Here is a 17,408-nt window from a genome sequence, read left to right on the forward strand (position 1 = left end):
ATTGTATCCAAATATCTCGTAACGGTAGCACGTGCTTTGAACAGTAGAAGGTACAAAAACACCCGCCTAAATTTTCACTTCCAAATTTTTAATGCTCAGCAAGCTTTGCTATCCAGTACATGTGAGCTCTGGATGGTCGTTTCTAATACCCGGCCCATGGTGATGGTGATGGTGAAAATAATCCCGCCAACGAAACGAACGGAAACGAAAATCGGTTCGCAAAATGGGTGCCATGACTTTTGGTTCGTGGGAATAAATCCGTTGTTGTATGGACGACCCCCTTCAAAAGGGTCCTGGTCCTAATGAGCACCCATGCCAAATTTCAACTTTCTAGCTCTTAAGGCGGCTGAGCCTATTGAAGAAAAACATACAAACGAACAAACAAACAAACGGAAATTACTTTTTATATATAGATATGCTTATCCATATGCTTATGATACATACAAAGCCAGATCGTGTGAGCATACCTGTGAGAAGTTACAGAAATACATTTACCTACCACTGAACTTAGATCGGCCGGGCCCACTGTGCAGTAGACTGAGTCGATTTGGGGTCATTTTTGGATTTCTCAAACCCTGGGGTCTAAAAAGCTTCGCATTGGTCTAAAACTCATCCATGATTTTTTGTAAAATTTTTAAGTAACGTTTACATGAGTAAATTTGAACTTTTAGGTTTGTATGGGAAAATTGAATATTTTGAACTGAAAATTCAACATTTTGTTTCTTCTGTGGAACCGAGCTTGCTGATTTTTTTTTGCGAATTTTTAAATTCTCTAAAGGAACTTTTCCGCTGAGCAACTTTGTTGAAGACTGTAACTTCGTATCTTATATACATTTCTTTATTTGAAACGGCTCATACCTTTGAGTTTTAAGGAGCCAAACTCGTTTTGTGTGTATAACAATTGATTACTTAGGTCTAGCACTTTTTGTTCAAAAGGAGAAAAGGATAGAAAGGGAAATAAGAAATTAAAAAGAATTATAGACGGAGATCGATAGCTTTTAGAAAAAGATAAATTTCGAACATGTAATCCAAATCTAACACAGCTAACACATCCCTTACTGGAAAACTTCGTATCTTATTATACAAAAAATTCATTATTTTCATAGTATATTAACATAGTAAAAAAGTTATTAGGTGTTTAATGGGGTGATGTCTTTTGGCATTGAAAAATAATAAATTCAATTGACATCACTGCTGGGTGCCTAGCGAGGTATTGCTAACTACTTTTTATGCAATACTTCGCGACGGTTCCCAAAGCTTTTTTTTTGTATTTTTCAATGACTGGGTCGTAAGCATAACTTCGGCAGGGTTCGACTTGAGATCCAATCTATTCTCGGAAAGTAATCGTTGGGAGGATTAACACTAATATTTTGGGAGAAAAATTTGTCAATGCCTGTGAACAATTTATTGAGGGTTTGACAGACTTGATGTTTATTGTCGATTTGGAACATGTTTTTTTCTGAATTGATTGAAAAATATTGGGGTGATATTCGGACATTTTCACGGAGAGTGTATTTTCATAGATTAGGTTCACGTAGGAGGAAAGATATTGAATTTATTTGCAGTTGATACAATTTTTTACCCATTGTGCATCGGTTTTGTAAAACTTGAAACCGAGAAAAAGAAGGATAAAAAAGGAATGCTGCTCTTCCCAGATAAATATCGAGTACCTTGTATAAGAATGCACAAACGCGTAGTAAAAATTTTAAAAGTGAAAGACAAATTTGTTCACTGTTCAACATTCCACTAAAAGATGATACTTTTATTACAACTTATTTGTCGTCTAGTATAATTCCCAGCTATCCTAGCTCCAGTTATTCGAGAGTCCGTGTTCTCCGAGCCAAAATTTTTTATACAAAATTAATGTTAAGTTTTTGTTTATCATCAAGATATATTGTTATGCTATTCAATCGACGATTCCAATAGCTTTTTTTTTTATTATATTTTCAATGACTGAATCGTTAGCATAACTTCAACAGGAGTTGACTAGAGATCCGAATAATTTTTGAAAAGTAATCGTATGAAGGATAAACACTATTATTTTGGGCGAGAAATTTGCCAATGGCTGTGAACAATTTATTGAGGGTTTGATAGACTTAATGTTTATTGTCGATTTGGATATCATTAATCCTGAAAATGATTTTGACACAATTTTGTGCTACCTAACATTTAGTTTATTTGTTTCCATAATTTTGAATATGCTGAATTGTTGAAATATTTTCAGTTCCTATTACAGATTTAGTCAATTTTTGAGACATGGGTAAGCATTACCTGGAGTCGCAGATCATCTAGGTTGTTTTTAATGTAATCATTTTTGAGTTTGATCAAGGTCCAAAGATCAAAAGACATCCATGAGGAACAGTTACCTTTCGATTTCATGGTCTCACTCAGATATTGCACCAGATTTTCAGCTCCAATGAGATTTAAATAAACAGAATTACTGGGGAAAAAATAATGTTCAATCTCTACGAGTCCGGCTGTGGTCAGCAAAATTTCGTAAAAGTGAACCGGTCTCATGCCAATTCTTGCAAATCGGTTTCCACTACGTTGTCGCTTGATTTCAACTACAAATTGACAAAATTATTTAAATCAGATTAGTTTAAAAACACTTTTCTAATTTTATGTTAACATTTTTCTCTTGAAGTTTATGGTTTTGAAAGTTAAACAAATTGCCAAGAAGCGTTTTTTTGTGTTTCTGTTCCCCTACCAGGAAGCGTTAAATCAAAGAAACACGTTCGGGAGATCACTATGTATGTCTATTAATATGGCGGAGTGCGCAATCTTTTCTCTTTGTGATTTCAAAATCAAATACTTATCTCAAAAAATTGTTTTGAAAGTAACAAATTTATGATAAAGAATAGATTTTCAAGCGTATAAGTATTTCATATGAAGTAGCCAATTAACACGTTCGTTGCCATGGTACCCGTATCTCAAACATGTTTTTAATTTTGATAAATCAAATCACACAAAACCAACGGAAAAAAGAAAAACAATTTTTAGCATGTTTTATATAATTTTGAAAATTAATTTTTTTTTGTTGGAAAAAGTGGCAATTGGGACAACGTTTCCAAAAAAATTTATTAAAATATGTGGATTAATATCCTCTGGATTTTTTTTAATACGTTTTGAAGCAAAAAGACTGCTTCATTTTGTAAAAAAAAAGAATTTGTTTATATTCAATGTGGTTGTTTCTTTTTTTTCTTCTTAGCGGACCGCCACACTCTCCCCACCAAGAAGCTCATATGAGCCCCCAGGTAATGGACGCTAACTGTTCTCAGCACGTCTGAAAGCTAAAGGAAAAACACAAAACGCGAAGAAAAATTTACTCATGCTGAGAAATTTAATAATAAAGCTACTTAGTGCGCTGAGATGTTACGTTAAAAAACTTAATTGCAACAAGTATCTCAATGGAAATAATATTTCCTTTTAAGAGATCCATGTACATATTTGATATTGACTACATATAAAATTTAATTTGAAATACTACAAAAAATTTTATAAACTACATTTAATTATACTAAATTTACAGCTAAGAAAATACAATTAATAATAAATAACTTCTGAATAGTGGTTAGATGATCAACGGCTTAAATTTTCTTTGAAATAATGTATTAGTTTGGTCTTGAAACAGTTTCTACTCGTTGAATTCTTTATATCTTCAGGAAGAACGTTGAATTTGGTTGGACCAATAAAAGAAATTCGACGTTGGCTATGAGAAGTTGAAGATGTGCTCCGTACTAAGTTTTGAAAAGCGAACAAAAACAGTCGCAAATGAATGAATTCACGTCACAAAAGGGAACTTTTAAATTTAACGAGAAAACTATGACATTATCTGACAAAAAAAATGAGATCTTATTTGAAAATGATAAGACGATTCTAAAACACAAAATTTTATAGAAATCGGTTGGAATCTAGCTGAGTTACAACAGCGCGAATGATTGAATTCACGTCACAAAATTTGATTTTTTGTAAAATTTAATAAGGGGAATATGCTCTGAATGCGGTTTTGACCCTCCAGATGGTCGGTATTTACATATCGAACATTATTTAGTTGATTTTTTTTTTAAAGTTCGTTATTTTCAAATAAAAATACAAAAAGATGAATTTTTTTTTGTGAATCTCTAAATGAAGACTGTAAGAAACAGTAGTAATTTTGACGTATGATCCCTCAATATGTTGCTATTCAAGTGCCAATCAAAATAAGGATAAATGAGGCAAAGATACTGAAAATTTATGATTGTAAAAGTCGGACAACAAAATATCGTTTTTAAAAGTGCACATAAAACAACTTAAATTTTTTAAGGACTTTAATTTAATTTTACTTTAATTTTTTCATTTTCAAGTAAATTGGTTGACTTTAAGAATGATAACAGTTCAGAAAACTCCGGAAAAACGATTTCACGTCACGGTGGAGTGTGTCATTAGACCAAAAAAACACAATCCTCCCTAAATACTCGTTCAATCCCATTTGTACCCAAGAACCACAACTCATCAAATCTACCTCAGGGTCGCACAATCGAAGATTTTTTTGGAACTTTGAGCTCATTTGTGTACACAAATAATTGGAGAACCAAGAATTGCAAAAAATTGATTGGTAGAATCAAGAGATGAATTCAAAAAATTGACATGACATGAAATTCGCGAACGGATCTCGCGGCACGAAAATAGCTTCATTAACGGACATCTCTTCTAAATAGCATTTCGGATTGGTTGTCTGTTGGTACACCAATACTAATAAAGCACAAATACAAATTGGTGCGCAAACACAGCAAAAACACCCGATACAAAAAAACCCCAAGCGTCGACCCAAATTGCATTAAATCTGAAGCTATAAAAGAGCACCGATTCACAGTGGTCAAAAATGTAAAAACATGATCGTTGCTCATAACTTTTTTGTTTCACATTTTATCTTCTATGTGTCTTCGAAGAAGTTATACAGTTAAATGAGCTGTATAAAAATTTGTAATGATTTTTTTTGGATTTATACCCCTAAAAGTAAGATAGACAAACTAACTTCTAAAACCAAACTCCAATCTCTTGTTCAAAATACAATTGAATGGAACTTTGTTTTGGACGTTAGGTTTCTAAAACATTCGATTACGACTTACAATGTTAAATATCAAATCAACCGTTAAAAATCAGTTTTTCAACATATCTTTTTCTGGTAACTTTAAAATTTTCAAAATATACAAAGCTTTTCAAATAAACAAAATTCTTTTTTTTTGTGGATATGATAAGCAGGTAAAATTTAAGCTTTTAGAATTATGTTAAGAAAATGCACACAATAAGTGCTATTTTGTGCCTCAGTTTTATGAACTTCCGGCAATTTTCGGCTGCTCGCACTATATACAAATTGATTAAAAATGTTTTGTCTATTAAACACTGAAGAGATCAATTCAAACATTTTCCAACCGTGTTCGGTTTTGATATACATATTCGCCTTTAATTTGCCAACAATAAACATCACATAATTTTTCTCACTATTACATGCATGACATTTTTCCCCTAGAAGAGTTTTTGAGCCTAGCCAGAAGAAAAACCAACGGATCAAAGCAAGCCTTTGTGTACTACTCTGCACATATAGTCTGCCCCCCTTCTTTCGTTATTATACTTTGCGCTTTACCTTCGTTTTGCGTAAGCGATTTAATTTTAGGCATATTAATAAAAATTTGAATAAGTTGTTCAACAATTTTTAACTAAACGCATGCAAGTTCAACGCTTAGAAACGCTATTGTTAAATCTTCAAGTTCCTATTAAAAAAATTTAAAAAATGTGTTTATAAACGAACTCATTATAAAACAGAAAATTTTAGTGCAATGAAATTAAAAAGTTCAAAATAAGGAGGTCGTAACTCTACGAAAACCTTGTGATTGATTCTTATGTACAACCTTTTCAACTTTTTTTAGTTATCTTCCATACAAAATAACCACTTGGTGCACAAAATCAGGATAAATAAAATCATCTTTAAACAAAACATCGTCATCAGATTTCATTGTTTGGCTCACTTCTGGTTGAAACATTGATTTATCATTTCTCAAACAATTATACATTGCGAAGGAACTATAAGCTTTTGATTAGCCAATTCTCAGCTAATCCGCATTGCAAGAAATGGGCAGCATTAAAACAACTGAGCTGCCTTATTATCTGCTCTGTTCCATTGCCATTCCAGATCAGCATCCTGTCGTGGGCAGTGATGTGAGGCCATCAAACCAGCAGAAATCAGAAGAACATGACCGATTTTCCCACTTCAGTGCGTGCTTCTGATTGTAGTAATTATTTTTATTCACTGGCAGCTTCCGGTTGACCGACATGTGGGATGACCGAGATTTCCCAGTTGGGGATTTCTCTCTCTCTGCCGTCCATTGGGAGGATTCTTTCCTGTTGTTGTAGATGAATCTGCGAGGACCGAAGCTGTTTGCGGAAAAACTGCCGTGCATGGCGATGTCAAGTGAATTAAATTATCCGTATAATATTATTGTTATGGTAATTTAAATGTATTTTGGGGTGCACTTTTCCGACCGGGAGTCACGTAAGCACACACGCACACAGAAGTTGCACAAACATTCGGGCAAAATGCTCTGGACCTCGTGAACTGTTTGGCACATGGCGTTTTCAATTATACATGCAAAGGCAGCCAACCGGCTCCTTGTGAATGTTTGTCCGTTGGAAAATTGGTGCGATACCGAGCCGGAAGTTCCCTCCGGGGTGACTTGTATGAATATTTATTTATTTATTCATTTTGTCATCAATGCCCTCCGGTCGAACGGCAATGGGAATCGTATTATGTGCTAATGGGATAGCCGGGCCCATCGGGACTTTCAATGAGGGGATTGAATCAGAGCTGTTTGATGTACATAGATGGAAGTGGATGGGGAGCAATTTTCAATTTTATTCAATTGTTGAGTAGAATGAAGTATTGACTACTGCCTCTTTATTTTAGAAAATATGCTCTTCATACCTGAAGAGCCATGGCTGTTATTCGCATTGTTCTTAAGTAATGACGATATCTGCTCGGAGAAATGCTAATAGGCATTCCATTTAGACCATTATTAAATTGATCAAAATAATCCTAATGGCTATTGACCAACAGACATTCTTCGACCAATTTGTCATTTTGTAGCCGATCACCTCCGGGTAGATACTGCTCATATATCTATACGATATCAGATTCCTCCTCCGCCTGGCTCATTGTTTGACTAAACATCATTTCGGCCAGGATCTTAAGTGCTTACTTGCCATCACATAATCCATCTTTCCGTTGCCCACTTCCTATCGTTCATCATAATAATCCACAAACACACTGGTCCTGGTTCAAGCTTCTTGCCCACGCTTTTACGCATCTCGGCTCATCTCCATTCTCATCGTCGTCGGTTCATCCCCAGCGTTGCATCCGTATAATCAAATAACTATCCAAGTTGGGAATCTTATAGCCATGTAACCATCCGGAGAACTAAAACTGTCTGTTCACGTGCAGTGCCATGTTGTCGGCGGAAACACTCTGTAATCCATCCCTTGACATTCATTGGTCAGGGACGTAGAAGTTAACCTTTCAAAGGTAACACATTTTTTTGAAAAAAAAAACTTCCGGCTAATGTAATCCAATGGAAAATATATTTGTGATTTTTTTTAAATATAAATTTAAAATACATTGTTTAAAAAAATATTGATACGACACTGTTATCCGATGGAGATGATGATTGGCTTGGTCCGAGTTTACCTCCTGCTGCTGCTTTTGCATGAGACCGACCCCGACTAGCTGACCGACTAGTTAGGGAAGCCGGAACATAGAATCCAAACTCGAGAGTCTCTTCAGCAAGCAACAAATCTGATAGAGAGAGGACAAATATTTAATGTTTGCTTTATAATTTTCCTAAATACGTGAATCCATAAAGCCAGGCAAACATCAAACATTTCCCCCCTGTAGCTTTCTTCGATGTGTTTCAGTCTGACAGACAGGGGATCGGAATCGATGCGTAGAGTTTTTTTTCCGTTCTCTGTTAGTATCAATCTATTTTTGTTAGTTTTTTTAGGTTTGAGGTGGATAAATAGTGGTTTTGGTTTTCGGATCGTTTTATGTAGGTAAAATATTTATTTACAATGATAATTCGTAAAAGAAATGAGATTTAGAGAAGATTTAGTCAAAATGATTTCCGTCTATACTTATTTGCCTCAGTGATAATATAAAAAATGTACCGTCTTCCAAAGGTTTTCAATAAATTTATCAACTTTTCTCTTTAACAATTAAAGGCCAATATTTTTTTTGATTTCGGTAGACCCGATATCTTATTCAGTCTGTAAAGTCTAAATCGGTTTTGTCTTTGAAAAAAAAAATTGTCATATAAAAAACATGCAAACAAATTTCTAAAAATTTAACAAAATTGCAAATAACAAGATTCTGTTAATGCAATGCTAGCAGTTTTGTAATATTTTTTCAATAATTTTAGGCAAAAATAAGCTTGGTATATCAACAAAATCCAATCCATACCGTTAGATTGTCCCCTCTGAAGTTTCAGTGCGGTGTTATCATGCCAGGAGAAGGGGAGAAGTGGGCTTAATGCACATACTAAGGAAAATACTTATTTTCTCTCATATTCCAATGGATAAGAGTCTGAAAACTACATTCACATGAGCGGACATCTGTTTTATATACGTTCGAGCAAATTTTCTTTAAAAATCTCTCACAGTTTTTGAGAAAATGATTTTATAATAAATGTAGTCGACTATTTCCGAAACCGGGCGGGCTAAATGCGCATTTTTTGCCGTTCAGTTGGAAATAGAAATGTACCGAATATTCGGTCGGCCAAATATCACCAAAAAATCTTTAAGCCGAATATTCGGCTTACTGAATAGTTGAGTTTAGTATACGCCGAAAAGGCCGAATAAATATTTATTTGTAAAATTCATACAATGCCAGATTTGTCAAATTTGTCAAATGATGTTGGATGATTTATCAAAAATCCAAAAGTTATGCTGGAAAAGATACCCAATAAACAAAAACATAAGATTTCAATTAATCATCTTAAGTGTATCCGTGTATCTTCCACTGTAGATCGTAAGGTTGACAAGTATTGCTTTATACTAAGATTATCGTTTATTCCTGTTTTTTTAAAAATGAAATCAATGAGGAATTCAAATTCCTCATTGAAAAGTGTCAGTTTTAGTGTCCAAAAACGATTTTTTAGAGTATATTGAGAAATGATAAAAAAAAAATTTTAACGCTTGGATACGATTTGAACGCTGCTAATGTAATTCGATAAAAAAAATAAAATTGAAAAAAATCTTTTAAATTACTATTGTATGTTTCAGAGCAATCGCCCAGAATTGCCCAGCCGTACGATAACGTGTAGTAGAAAGTATTACATGCTTAAGGATCACCGTTCTTTTTATTTGGAAGATATCTTTCTCTTATGCGACCTTCACCTAATTCGATATCAAATAAGAAATTTCAAATTGGTTGGCACCTGTTTTGACATGTTATGTCCCGGATTTCACTGGAATTTATATTCTTTTTAATAGACGCTCTAGAAGCGACAAGTCATGTCCATTTAGTGAGTAATGACATTTTGAAAATCGTCCGATCTTTCATTGAAGCACGGCGCTGAAATAAAATTGAACTCTTGAAATTTTAGATAGACGAGAGACCCATTCGAGAAGAAGATCTTAATTATTAAGGGGGAAAGTTCATAAAACGCACCATGTGGCTAATACACGGAGAAAAAAGTTAAAGTATAGTACTGTCAACAATTGTCCCCTTACATTCAATCATGTTCTGATTAATTCTCAACCAAATATAAAATTAAACTTTTATTTAACTTATATTGTGCATTCAACAATACATATAATAGATTCAACTATATGTGTATGATTGATTTGACGCACTCAATAATCCATATAATAGATTCAACTGTAGTCCTATGGTTGATTTTATGCACCCAACTATGAATATAATAGATTCAATTTTAATTGTATGGTTGTTGTTGTGCATTTCACAATAAATATACTAAATTAAACTTAACTGGCATAGTTGATTTTCCTGTAAATATAAAAGATAGAATTAAGTTTCTAAGATTGATTTTATAAGATCAACTCTAAATATTGTAGATTCAACCAATGTTTATTTTGGAAGTCAACATGTTTATTGTTGCTTTCTAGTCGGTTATAGCTTTTATTCCAATTATTTTTCATTTTTGTATTTCTTTATTATTGATTTGATTTCACGTTTTTACACAACACTAAATACACGAAATTCTAATTTTTTTTCTGGCTTGTTCAACCTCCAAAAAGGAATACAATTACATTACGATCCACTTATCCTGCTGCTGCTGAACACTGTCCAGTCGGAAAGTCCACCGATCTCAGCGACAGGATTAAGTAGGACGAATAAAAGCCGCCAGAGAAAAAAAGTAGATGGCAAATAATTTAGAATAAACACTTGTAATTTTTTTCTAGCCATAAGCGATAATCGGGCATCCAACGTTTCCTGCTGATTGACGGACAGCGGATTTTTTTTTTCGTTGGGGGACCATATAGGGCATCCAGTGTGATCTGTTGATCCAAGTGACAAAATCCCGTGTTCCGGCAGCTGAAATTAAAATAATAAAATGTGATTCGCTAAGATTACCCGTCGCCTTTATTGATGAGTAGGCAAGCAACACTTTCCGATGTTCGACGAGCTGCATTTCGTTTCCTCCAGGCAACAGAAAAATTTCGCGTTGAGTTTTTTTTTTTAATGGGAAAGATAAGGAAGGGGGTGGCCTCTGCCGTCTTACCCCGAGTAGAACTAAAGTTTTCTTTTCCATTAGGGTCACCTACTGTTTGCTGTGGCCTTAGATGGTTTCATCTCGATTTTGGGTACCTCAAAAATCTCGATTTCGCATATCAAAACAATTTTGCGGGCATCCGGAGAGTGGAACACATACCGGAATAACGTCCCCCTGGTCGGTTCTTATGGACACAGCTGAAACTACCTCGGAGAACTTTTTCCACACGCTGGTATCACGATCTACGATCACGCCCATTTAACATGAAATCGTAATAGAAATGATAATCCTAATCGATTATTAAGACATTTTTAATAACCATCGTAAACAAGTTGGTATTGAGCGATTTGCTATCATTCATTTACGACAAGCTTTGCCCAAAAATAGTTGATTCGGATAGCAGTTAAGTCAATTCGTAAATATGTCTCCAACAAGTTGGGAATACGCTAATTCAACATTTACGATTTGAACTGATTGACGATAAATGGGCGGTCCATCAATTGAAACTTTATTCGACTCTCCTTTTCTGCCTTTAACCGGATTGAAAAAAATCTCACCTATAGAGCTATAGCGTGGATCACATCAAATGTTGCGTTGGCGTCGTGGTAAGATACCGGACTGCGAACTCGAAGGACTAGAGTTTAAATATTGGTTGAGGATTTTTATTTTAATTTCACTCAAATCACTTAAAATCGTTTATTTTGCATTTTATGGGTAAATCGAATAGTTGGAATCTTGTCATTGTAGATATATCGCCTCCCTTTTCGTAGCTATATGCTACTTTGGTAAATTTAATACAATCTTTTCATCTGGTATAATTGTTTGAATAATTCTGTTGTTCCTGCGATGTACTTTCTTAAATGTTTGCTGGGAATTTCTGTTTGCTGAGGGCACACTAACTGTACTTACGACGTACCATGTAGTATAATTCATCAAGTATCACTTAATGAACCATTAAAATATAGTTGAATTTACTTCATTTATAGTATAATGTCTAGAATAATGTCATAATGTTGTAGTTGAATGAATCATATTTTTAATTGCATCAATCAGAAATTTATAGTTGAATCTATCATAGTCATAGTTCAATGGGAGAGGTCCATAAGAAATGTAACGTTGAATCTATTTTATTTATAGTTGAAAGCTTGAAACCAATCATACAATTGCAGTTGAATCTATCATATTAATAGTTGATTGCGGAAGGTCAACCAGCAGTTTGTAGTTGAATCTACTATATTCATAGTTGAATTTCTAAAATTAATCATACAATAGTAGATGAACCTATCATATTTACAGTTGAATCCATTATTCTATTACATTTGAATCTTTAATATTCACAGTTGATTGCGTAAGGTCAATCATCAGTTTGTAGTTGAATCTATTATATTTATAGTTGAAAGTGAAAAAACCAACTGCACTTTGATGATTGGTATAACTAGCTGAAATAATTGTAACAACAGTCGTCTTTTTTCTCCGTGTACGCGCCACTCGTGATATGAAGAATCTGTAGCATTTTTAACCTGCAAAATATTGGAAATTTGTTTTAAATGCTGTGATTGGCCATGGCAAGTATGAATTTTTCCTTTAAATACTTCCGTATGTAAATTTTGATGTGAGTTTTAGTTTTGATGTACATTTTAAAGCACTTTCAATAAGGTGTCACCAGGCAAAAAAAAAATTAAAAAAAAACAATATTGTATATACATCGATAGAGGAGAATCTAAACTATGATTTAATGCCTTGAATCACACTCAACTCGCTAAGATATGATTTTTATGGGTATGTTTTATCATGGCTATGCGCTCATTATAACGCGCCAATGGTAAAATGCTAAAAAAAGCATTATGTTTTTTTAAAACGGCCAATTTTCAATTAAAGTGAACGAAAGAATGAAACTCATTTTTTGAGAGTTAACTCAGGCGAAAAAATCTACATCTGTTCTCCATGTCAGGGGCTGAGTGCGGAGTGCAACAACGTCCTGGTGATGTTCGGGACCCAAAAAACAACATCACGACGGTCTTCCTGCGAGATAGTGGGGTTAGCTGAGGGCCTTGCGAGCCCGTGACTACAAAAACATAAGCAACGATCAAATTTCGGATGGAAATCGACAAAGACCCACACGACGAAAAGGGACTAGCAATTGGAAACTTGGAACATGAAACTGCCGATATCTAAACTTTGTGGACAGTACCCCCGTGCTCTCCAACGAATTGAAAAGCCGCAAATTCGACATCGTAGCGCTGCAGGAGGTATGCTGGAAGGGCTCCACGATACGAACGTACCCAGATGGTCGTGCCATCTACCAGAGCTGCGGCAACACACACGACGAGCTTGAAACAGCTTTCATAGTGATGGGAAAAATGCAAAAGCGCGTGATCGGGTGGTGGCCGATCAACTCACGGATGTGCCGGTTGAGAATCAAGGGCCGGTTCTTCAACATCAGCATCATAAACGTGCATAGCCCTCACCTCGGAAGTACCGGTGACGACAAAGACGAATTTTACGCGCAGCTGGAGCGTGAATACGATGGTTGCTCAAAACATGATATCAATATCATCATTGGGGATTTTAATGCTCAGGTCGGCTAGGAGGAGGAATGCAAACCGACAATTGGAAGGTTCAGTGCGCACCAGCTGACCAACGAAAACGGCCTCAGACTTATAGATTTCGCCGCCTCCAAACGAATGGCCGTACGTAGTACCTTTTTCCAGCACCGCCTCCCACACAAGTACACCTGGAGATCACCGTACTAAACGCAATCACAGATCGACCATGTTTTGATCGACAGCCGGCATTTCTCGGACATCATCAACGTCAGATCCTGTCGAGACGCCAACATCGAGTCAGACCGTTATCTGGTGATGGTGAAGATGCGCCCAAAACTCTCCGTAGTGAACAACACAAGAAATCGGCGTCCGCCTCGATTAAGTATCGCACGACTGAAGCGACCTGAAGTCGCGGCAGACTACGCGCAATCGGTCGAAGCAGCGCTGCCGGCAGAGGGCGAGCTTGACGAAGCCCCTCTCGAGGACTGTTGGGATACCATCAAGACAGTATCAACAGTGCTGCGGAGAACGTCATCGGTTATGTGGAGCGAACTCGACGGAACGACTGGTTCGACAAGGAGTGTAGGAGGTTGATGGACGAAGAGAATGTCGCGCGGGCGGCAGTAGTGCAAAGAGGCACCCGTCGAAATGTGGAAAATCACCGACAGCAGAAGAGGTAGCGAGTCCGAATTTTCCATGAGAAAAAGCGCCGCCTGGAGGAGGAGGAACTCGAGGAGCTGGAGCAGCTGCATCGTTCCCAAGAAACATGAAAGTTCTATCATGGCTGGCGTAGCCAGCGACGTAGAGGAGCCACTCCCAACGATGAGTGAAGTTAAGGAAGCCATTCGCCAGCTGAATAGAAACAAGTCGGCTGGGAAGGATGGCATCGCAGATGAGCTCATCAAAATGGGCCCGGACAAGTTGGCCGATTGCCTACACCGGTTGATAGACCGATCTGGGAAATAGAACAGCTACAGGAGGAGTGGAAGGAGGGTGTAATATGCCCCAACTACAAGAAGGGCGACAAATTGGACTGTGAGAAGTACCGAGCGATCACTGCCCTCAATGCCGCCTACAAAGTGCTGTCCCGAATTCTACTTCGCCGCCTAACGCCACAAGCAAACAGATTTGTGGGAAGTCATCAGGCCGGCTTCATAGAGGGACGGTCAACGACGGACCAGATATTCACATTACGGAAAATTCTCCAAAAATGCCGTGAACACCAAGTCCCTACGCATCATCTATTCATCGACTTCAAAGCCGCATACGACACGATCGACCGTAACGAGCTATGGAAAATCATGGATGAGAACGGCTTTTCCGGGAAGCTGATCAGCCTGATCAAGGCGATGATGGATGGAACGCAGTGCTGTGTGCGAATTTCGGGTGAATTTCCGAGTTCATTCGAATCGCGCAGGGGGCTTCGACAAGGTGATGGTCTATACTGCATGATGTTCAACGTGGCTCTAGAAGGTGTTATTCGACGAGCGGTGGGCGAAATGCGGGGCACGTTTTTTAACAGATCCAGTAAATTTTTCTGCTTTGCCGATGACATTGATATGACGGCAGATTATCTGCGGCGGTGGAGGAGATCTACCGCAAACTGAAACGCGAAGCAGGAAGAATTGGGTTGATGATTAATACGTCCAAGACGAAGTACATGCTGGCCTGCGGGTCCGAGATCGACCGAACCCGCTTATTCAGCAATAACAAGGTCACAGTCGACGGCGATGAACTGGAGATAGTCGAAGACTTGGTCTATCTCGGCTCACTGGTGACCGCAAACAACAAAACTAGCCGTGAGATCCGGAGGCGAATTATCAGCGGAAGTCGTGCCTACTATGGACTCCACAAGCAACTGCGGTCTAAAAGACTTAGCCCTCGCACGAAGTGTAGCCTGTATATGACGCTCATTAGGCCGGTTGTTCTCTACGAGCACGAGCCATGGATATTGCTCGAGGAGGACCTGCGTAAACTAGGAGTATTCGAGCGACGAGCGCTAAGAACCATCTTTGGCGGCGTACGGGAGTTCGGAGTTTGGAGGCGAAGGATGAACCACGAGCTCGCGCGACTCCACGGCAAATCCAGTATCCAGAAGGTGATGAAGGCTGGCCGGATACCCTTGGCGGGACATGTTGCGAGAATGCCGGACGACTGTCCTGCAAAACAGGTGTTCGCTACGAACCCGGTAGGAACAAGACGAGCGGGGGGCGCAACGAGCGAGGTGGTTAGACCAAGTGGAGCGTGATCTGGCGAACGTGGGGTGTCCGAGACATTGGAGAACGGTTGCCATGGACCGAATGAGTTTTAGGAATTATGTTCGTCAAGTTATGTCGTGAGACGGTAAACTATGTAAATATAATAAAAATAAAATAAATAATATGTTTGATTTGGTTTCATTCAGACATATGATTTGCAGATACGCTGGAATGACAATAGCAGTTATTAGACAACTTTTTAATGCCGGTCTGGGATAGAATTTGATACCGATAATTCCACTTCCAAGTGGTAGTTCGGTTTTGAGTAGAGTCTGATTTGTGGGTGATAAAATGTTTCTATTCTTTTGAAGGCAACAACAGATGAACCAAAACCAGTTTAATGTTGGACGAAAATGCTGTAAAATGCATCCGGATGCAGGACTTCCAGCCTTTCATCGAGGAATACACGATTCCACACTTAACTGACATTCACACAAATCTAAGATAAGGAATTTTCAAGAGAGGGGTGAAAAATGGTAAAAATTTGTAAAAATTCGAAACATTTTATTACTCTGTCCTGAATAAAGTTAAAGGGTCATTAATAAATATTATTGTTATTATTATTTTATTACTAAAATTTAATAAGGAATTTTGAATTTTCTTTACTTGTAATGATGAAGCATCGTTCTAAGATTTGAAGTTAAAGGGCAAACCTCCTCATGACGCCGAAGGTCCCCCCCCCCTTCGGTATTTTTTTTTTCGAAGACAAAATCTCTGGCTGGCAAACAGCATGGTTTCTTCAAAGGGCGCTCTACTACATGGAAGCCAGGTAAATGCACGATACCATGGGAGTGAAGAACATTTGGCCAGAATGGATCGCAAAATTCTTATGAGAAGAATTGAACTGATGGTGTGTGTACATGGATTTAGATTTTACTTTTACTAACCAGTAAAGTCTGCTTCATTTAATATTGGAACACAAACAATTGCGTGTAGTTCAGTCATTTATTAACGAATTCATAATTTGTTTTTCATACAAATGTAGCATTTTCTTGACTCTTTCATAAAAAAAAATTCAAAAAAATATTCATTGCTGTTCCGAAGAAATTCTCGTACTTTTCCCGTAATACGGCACATTAGGCGGCGCACACCCTTTTCGTCCACCGTTTTGGCAATTTGATTCCACCAGTTCTTCAACTGAGTCATATTCCTAACAAGTTTTCCCTTTGCCTTAAGCCTGCGCTTCGTGATTGCCCAGTATTTCTCTATCGGCCGGAACTGGGGGCAGTTTGGGGGGTTGAGGTCCTTCGGTATTACGCTGACCCCGTTCGTTGCGTACCATTCCATAACCGTTTTGCTGTAATGGCAGCTTGCGAGGTCCGGCCAAAACATTACTGGACGGTCGTGGGCACGAATAAACGGCAGAATCCGTTTCTGTAGGCACTCTTTTTTGTAGACTTCTGATGTCATTGTCTTGTCAGTGAGAAATACTTTGGTTTTCTGTCCACAACTGCATATCCCCTGCCAAATCATGTACTTGCGGGCGAATTTATCCGCAAACACGAACTTAAATTTTGCAGGTACATCCCCCCGAGCCGTCGCCGAATAAAATTTTTGACCTGGGATTTGCCCAAAGTCCGCCTTCACGTAGGTCTCATCGTCCATCAGAATACCTCCGTCGAACTTGGTCAGCACTTGGTCGTACAGCTTTCGAGCACGGATTCTGGCCACATTGTTCTGCTTCAGCGTCCGATTTGGCTGTTTGCTGGCTCCTAATGACCTTATTCCTTCCCGGAGACGAATTCGTCGCACCGTACTGTGAGCGGCCTGGAACTTATTGGCCAAATCGCGGTCTGAAAGATTGGGATTCCTCTTGACGGCCTTGATGACTTTCCCACGCAGTT

The sequence above is a fragment of the Uranotaenia lowii genome, chromosome 2, assembly GCF_029784155.1.
Source record: "Uranotaenia lowii strain MFRU-FL chromosome 2, ASM2978415v1, whole genome shotgun sequence".
NCBI classification, from domain to species: domain Eukaryota; kingdom Metazoa; phylum Arthropoda; class Insecta; order Diptera; family Culicidae; genus Uranotaenia; species Uranotaenia lowii.